Source organism: Solanum tuberosum, unplaced genomic scaffold, assembly GCF_000226075.1.
Source record: "Solanum tuberosum cultivar DM 1-3 516 R44 unplaced genomic scaffold, SolTub_3.0 scf00012, whole genome shotgun sequence".
NCBI lineage: Eukaryota > Viridiplantae > Streptophyta > Magnoliopsida > Solanales > Solanaceae > Solanum > Solanum tuberosum.
Genome location: NW_006238937.1, coordinates 1 through 8,275, shown reverse-complemented (window position 1 = coordinate 8,275; position 8,275 = coordinate 1).

The following is an 8,275-nucleotide window of genomic DNA, read 5'->3' as shown; positions in this document are numbered from 1 at the left end:
CACCCCATTAAACCCCCCCCCCCCCATATTTATTGAGTAAATATACATATGAAAATTAATAATTAATTTTTAAAAATAACAACTACATAATTTAAATAAGAGGGAATATAAATCTTCTTTAGTTTTATTTATATTTTATTAATTATACAGTAGTTATTATAGTTTTGCATCAATAAGATCTAGGCAAAGATAATTTATTTAAGGTGACACAGATTTTAGAGGCAATCTTGATAAAGATATATCCACCACATTTGGTCGGATGTCTCTAAAGATTTTCCTTTTGTTTTCTTGCAATCACACACACGACTGCCATTTAATTTCATTTTATTTATGTTTTCTTCCTTCATTGGGAAATACACTATTTTTATTTGGATTTTATGAATATTTGATAGGAGTACTACTATTTTCTTTCCAAATCCAATGAAGGAGAAATAATAACGAAACATCTTAATAGATGAAATACAGAATTATGTATGTGTGTACATATATATATATACCTATTGACAAGCAGTAGTGAAAATAGTTCTATTAATGATTTTTCTAACATATTGACAACTCTCTTTTGTCAATCACCTACTTTGATAGCCGTATTACTAAAAAATCTATTAATAATTTTTCTAACTTAAATTTCATTCAATGTCACGTTATTCGTATTTCATTCTTTCCATAGCTATATATATATATATATATATATGTTTGTACATAAATCACCCTCAATTATTTAATTATTTGATAACCAAAATCTCATCTCGAATTAAAAGAATCATTATAAAAGTTCATAAAGTTCAAATATTTTCTTTGAAATATATTACATTTAGTGGAATGTGATATTTAGTCGGATGTCATACTATATGACATTTTATTTCAGTGAAATATTACTCAATAATGAGATTGTTGTAAAAGACCAAAAAAAACATTTAAATTAATTTTGCGTACGACCCCATGATATTTTAATTTTTATCTACTATAAGAGCAATGATGAAGGCTAGTGAGTTCAAAAGTCGGATTGAGTTTAAGCAGAATAGGAAAATGATGAAGCTCACATGCATCCTTATTATATACTCTTAATCGTAGTATTAATTAATTACGCATCATCACCATTTTATATACTTGTAAATTATTACTAATAGGATCTTTTTAGAAGCAAAACGAGATTGGTTCAATGAATATGCAGGAATTAGGCAGCCTTCTTCATCAACTTTTTAAGGATCAACAGCAAACACAGATTAACGGGGCATTTATCAATAAACTGGAAAAAAGTGCTTTTCCATAAGTCAAACAATGTTCCTAAGACCAAATTAACAAATCCAAAATAAAACTGCTGGTACAAGGAATATTGCCCATCTTTCACTCCTAAAAAATCACTATTATCCTATGATAACGTAATTTTATTTTTTAACTAATCCCACTAAATAAGCGTTATATTCGATTGTGACTTCGATCTAACCCAATCCAACCCCTCTCACATTATAGACAGAATATTGACATTACCCAACACGAAAAAGAATAAGGGAAGATGCTCGATCGACACTAATTGTCGAAGTAAAGAATAGGACGAATGATGTATAAACACATGCGTAATCGCTCACTTTATGTTGTACTATCTACTTTTTCTAGTTGAAGAATTTTCTTTAATTGAGAATTTGTTTTCTATATTATATTCCTATTTAGCTATCATAATTTTAGGTTTTACACTTATTAAGAAGCTAGATAAGTTTATCATTATATCTTCTTTTGAAATCAAATTTTCAATAAATAAACATAAATTAATTTGTTTTAAGGAAAACTTTCAAGTCTAATAACTCTCAAGGGTAAAATAAGAAGAATATTGTTATTTATAAATTGATTTTGTAAAATGAAAAATATTAAGAAATATCTAAAAATAAAATAAAATAATAAGAAGTACATGACGAGAGTACTAATTATAGTAATTTGTTTTGTGTATACCTCATAAACGTGCACATGCATAAGATGGAAAAGACCAACGGCAAGTATAAGCACAATACTATCTTTTATTAAAATTAATTAATGTAGGTACAGCTTAAAAGGTTGATCAGACTATATAAGAGTGGTTTAAAAAGATGAGTGCCTGCGTTTTTTAGGTGAAATTTGCATTACATAAATGTAAAAGCTACCGCCAATCCGCAATCACTTTACATGTTTTCCCAAAGTACACTCAAATTTCTTTCCCTATCAATCTTATAGGGTTGCTTATGGAGTTTTGGCAGTTGCCCACTCATTTTCTATTCACTTTTACTTACACATTTTTAATTTTTTTTAAACGGTATGAACTTTGATTAATATTTTAAGATATACTTTTTCATAATGCTAATATAAAAAAAATTACAACTTAAAATATTCAAACCATCTAAAATTTAAAATATTGAATCTTATTCATTTTAACTTCAAAAATTAGAGAAATTGAAATAAAATTGAACGAACAAAATACATATTTTGTAAAAGAATTATAAGCCTATACTCCGTAGGAAGTTAGGTATGGACCGCCCTATAACTATTAGGACTATATATATATGTATATCTTTTTTCCCTTATTCATCTGTGGTCCTAAATAAACACACTAGTGGTATATATATATATATATATATATATACACACACTCCTGCAACACTAATCGAAACTTTTGGGCTTTAGTTGAGGTAGCTGAATCCAAAAAATTAACTAGGTTAAAACATTCTGTAGAGGAATATATATAGTTCAAGTCAAGATAAAAGAATTACCTTGTTCGATGCTTGCCATAGAAAATATAAAAACAATACTAATTAATAAGTAGAAAGAAGCCACAGTCCGGGTGAGAAACTCTTCGAGCGGATCAAGCTCTTCTTTTCTTCCTTTATTACGAGATCCGGAAGTAGAAAGAAGTTGTATCGAAAAGGTGGGTTAGTCGCCTAGTGACATCCTAAATCCAATTACTTCACTCCCTTTGAAAGCTGGGCCCTCCTCAGGGCGGGAAAAAAATAGAGTATAGAATAAAAGGGGATAGCTTAGCAGGTAGGTACCACTACCAACACGAAGGAAAGAAACTCGAGAAAGAAAAAAAAAGGCCCTATTGTAAGAGGCTAGTGGAAGGTGTGAGATCCGAATCACTGTCTTAGTCTGCTTCTTGTTCGGATGTATCACCTACTTCATTGGAAGAGTTTTATCCCTCAACGGGAGCAAGGAACGACTGGTTAGGCCCCTTCTATTCCGTTCTTTGTTCGTAGTGCGTTGGACACGCTTAGCCTATCCTTATCTCTTCGACATGGTTCTCTCCTCTCTCCCCCTTTTTTAACCAACACCATCAACCCCATTTTTCATTGGGTCAAAGTAAAAAATATGATGAATCAGAAAGATAGGCGAACGACTTGACTATAGTATATGATGAATGCTTTCAAGGCAAAGGGCGGCCTGATTCGACATTGTTGTTTACTCTGATCTGATTGAGGTGGTTATATATATATATATAGACATATTGATTTAGTATCAAATATCAATTAAGCGAATTTATCAGCCTTAATGATACCAATACAATATATGATATTACTTTAGTATCAATTAAACGAAATTAGTTGGGGATATATATAGTGTAATTATTTAGTGCGGTATGAATATAAAGGGGTATATGTTTATAATTATTTTTGCTTTTATGCGGTATTTGCTTAGTTTCCCATATTTCTTTTACACATTATTAGGTCACTTAACAAACAAATATAACACTACCAACCTAAAATATAAAATAAAATAACTGCTATAACTGATTAAAAAATAAAACACACACATATATGTATCTTTGTGTGTATTATTATATATCTAGAAAATAATGATACTCTAAAGAGACTGAAAATTCAAATGTTAAGGAAGAAAACGAATTGGGCTACTGTAAAGCCAAGGTCCAAAACAAATATGCTGCAGCCCAATATAATGATTTCTGCACAGGAAAATACTCACATAGATCACTTCAGCGTGGGTTCAATACAAAGGTGAAGGTTTTTTTGAAAAATGTTTTCTAGAAAAATAAGTGTATTTTTTATTTTTATTTTTATTGTTCGTTAAGTAAACAAAAATTATTTTCTTAAGAGTATTTGTATATAATTTAGACAAAATACGTGGGAGGTTGGGGTGTCAGATGGTGGGGATGAAGATGAGGTGTGTTGGAGGGTGGGAGGACACAATCAATGTCAAATGTTACTAGTAGAACTTGATTGTCCTACTTTCATGAAAACTCTTTTTTTTCTCATTTTTTAGGAGTTTGCTTATCTTAGAAAAAATATTTGACCACCCGAATATTTTGAAAAATATTTGGATTCTTCATAGTCATAATGAATTTGATTTGTCAGAAAAGAAAAAACAGGGAAAATTAGGGAGATGTGCAAATAAAATAACATTTGTCTTGGAGCATGTCATAAAGTTTGCTAGTAAAAGTTAAAGCTCCAAGACAATAGTAATTATTTTTCAATAATTACACAAATTTTCTCATTAAGCCCCCATAGAGCTCAGTTCCACTTTTCGAATAGGGGGCATCTCAAAGAGTTTGAGACTAGTACGGCCAGGGGCAGAGCTAAGTTGAAACCCTTCGACAAAATTTTACACTATCTACACAAGGTTGTTAAAATTAAATTTCATGTATATATAATTTAATTGATTTTTTCGTGTGTTTACTTCTTAAAAGAACACTTAGCGAAACTTCTTAATTAATTGCCACCAAGTACCACCGATTTGACATATAAGGAACCCAATGTATACTATCGTTACGGACTATAGATAGCAAATTGCTGCTGGACATGTATTCTTAGGCCCATTGATACAACAGAATAATAATGGAGTCCAGCCCACCATTGTCTCTTGTATAAATTATAGGAACCACATATTATAAGTACTAAATAACATCCTATCCCTTCTAGTTTTCTATTTACCAAAAATCCCTTAAAAATGATATTTGCGGGATTACATAGCGTTGTGCACGGGATACATTAGGTTTGATACATTCCACATAGCGGATACATAGCGTTGTGCACGGGATACATTAGGTTGATACATTCCACATAGTCGGGATACATAGCGTTGTGCACGGGATACATAGCGTTGTGCACGGGATACATAGCGTTGTGCACGGGATACATTAGGTTGATACATTCCACATAGTCGGGATACATAGCGTTGTGCACGGGATACATGCGGGATACATAGGTAAATAAGAGATTTTGAAATTTTGAAATAAGTAGGGATAAATGGAAATTAAAGTAAGTAAAGGAGTGTAATTAAGTAATTTGTCCTTGTCTTTTTCCATTTCTAACCATCTCCAACCCACCTCTATTTTACTCTCCATTCTCTATATTTGGAGAGTAAAATAGAGAGCGGGCACTCCAACCCACCTTCATATCACTCTCTATTCTTCATACTTAGAGAGGTGAATAGTAACTACTAACTACTATTCACACTCTCTATTTCACTTTTTGAATATTTTACTATTATTTATATTACTTTCTAATTAACATATTATTTTACATATAATGTCATTAATTAAATATCTAATATTCATAATTCTTTTCAAATGTAATATAATATTTTTTTAAAATATGTTATTTAATATATACTACTTTATCCTAAATTAATAGTATTTTAATTTTTTCTAAATTTCTTCAATAATATAATATAATTTTATTATTAATTTTCACTATGAAGAATACACAAAATTAAAATGATAAGATCAAAATTTTAATTTAAAGATACAATACATAATATGATAATTTAAATACAATATAGCAATACAATACATAACATAATAATTTAAATACAAGATAAAATACAATACATAACATAATAATTAATTCACGATGAAACAAGAATCATGCCGAAAAGATGTTGAACGTGCATTCGGAGTTTTGCAATCACATTTTGCAATTATTGCAGGACCGTCAAGATGCCGTAGAGGCTTCAACTCCAACGACAAAAATGATGGTAGATGAAAATCTCCGATTTGAACAATTTTTAGTTAGACATAAAAAATGAAGGACAAAAATGCTCATTTTGAACTCCGTAATGCATTAATAGAACATTTATAGGAGTAACGTAATAATTTTGAAAATTGAGTGTTTATATAATATTTATGTAATTGTATTTCACTTTATTTGAATTTGTCCATTAATTTGTATATTATATAATATTTTCTTGCAATTTCTGTTATTTAAAAATTTAGAATAAAATATAATTTTATATTAAATAAAAAATTTTAAAAATAAAATTTTATATCACATGAAAATTATAAAGTAATTATTGGGAAAAAGAAATAAAGATTAATTACTTAAGTGGATCTCTTTTAAAAAATAATTACTTATTTTAAATATACTCTTTAATTATTACTCCCTCCGTTTCACACAGAAAAACATCCTTTCCTTTTTAGTCAGTTTCAAAAAAATGACCTCTTTCCTTTTTTGGTAACATTTTACTTTTTGATTTCCACGTGGCATGTTTAAGACCACAAGATTAAGGGCATTTTGTACATTTGACATAACTTTAATTTAGAACCACAAGATTCAAAAGTCTTCTTTAATTTCTTAAACTTCGTGCCAAGTCAAACCAGACCAATCTTTTTGAAACGGATGGAGTACCATTTATAGCAATATATAACAACACTATATATTTTATTAGATTTCTCTCTTGCCTCTTTCTCTTTTTTCTCTCTCAGCTTTTTAATTTTTATCTCTTTTATTATTATTATTATTTATTTATTTTTTTAATTTTTTTTTAATATAATTTTTATCTCTCATTCTCGCTCTTTTTTTTTTATTTTTTATGTCGTTCTTTCTCTTTTGTTTTCTTTTTGTTACTATTTCTTTTTTTTCTTTCTTTTTGTTGCTTTTTCTCTCTTTATGTTGCTTTTTCCCCTTTCTTTCTCTCTCTCTCTCTCTCTCTACTTTCTTTCATAGGGTAGTGATTCGTAGAATGAATAAAATTTGTATCATAATTAATTAATTAAATAAATAATCTAATCGTAACAAATGAAGAGACATAATAAATTATAAAATGAATTAAACTTGAATTAAAAATGTATTAAACACATATTAAAGTTGAATTAGAAGAGAATTAAACAAGAATGCAAAATGTAGCAAACGAAAGAGCATTCTATGATTTGTAAACTGAATGAATTTGTATCAATAATGAATTTAACAAGTAATTCAATCGTAACAAATCAACCAATAAATTGCAAAATGAATTAAAATCGTATTTAAAAGTGTATTGCACAAATATTAAAGCTGTATTGGAAGAGAGAATTAAGCATGAATAAAATAACGTAACTAATGAAAGACCAAACAACGATCTATAGAGTAAATTAAACTTGTATTAATAATGAATTAAACAAGTAATCCAATAGTAACAAATAAATCAAAAAATTGCAAAATAAATTAAATTGCTTTAAAATTGTATTACACAATATTAAAGTTGAATTAGAAGAGAGAATAAAGAATGAATGGAAAGCGTAACTAGCGAAAGACAAGATTACTATCTATAAACTGAATTAAACTCATATTATTCATGAATAAAACTTATATTATATGTATCTTATGAATTATTTTTGCTTTTATCACTAAGAAAATGAGTGATGGTGGTAATGTGTATTCAAAATGTAGTGTGCGTGTCTTATAAATGTATTATTAGTGTGTTACCAAAATTATTCTTGTTGGTATCCGTAAGAAAGGAGTGAAGTGTGCAATACGTATTATAAATGTATTATTCATGAATAAACATGTATTACATGTGTCTTATAAATTTACTTTTGGTTTTGTATCACTAAGAAAGTGAGTAATATTTGCAATATGTATTAAAAATAGTATTGTGCGTGTATTATAAATGTATTATAAGTGTGTTACCTAAATTATTTTAGCTGATATCATTAAAAGGGAGTGAAGTTTGCAATATGTATTATAAATGTAGGATGTATTCAATACAATTATGAAACATATCTAAATCAACAACTTTAATACAAACGCGATATAGTTCTGTAAACTTCATCCTTTTCGAGCTTCAATCTAATATTTTTCCTAAAATCAATTCTAAACTTAATCAAACCCTCTTTAGAGATATAAACTCCAAACGATATCTTCAATTATTTGTAGGAACAACCTATCCAAACAAATCGCAAACGAAAGATGAGTCAATGATTCGTAAATTGCATAAAATTTGTATCAATAATTAATTAGACAAGTAATCTAATCGTAACAAATGAAGAGACATAATAATCTTCCAAATGAATTAAACTTGAATTAAAAATGTATTACAC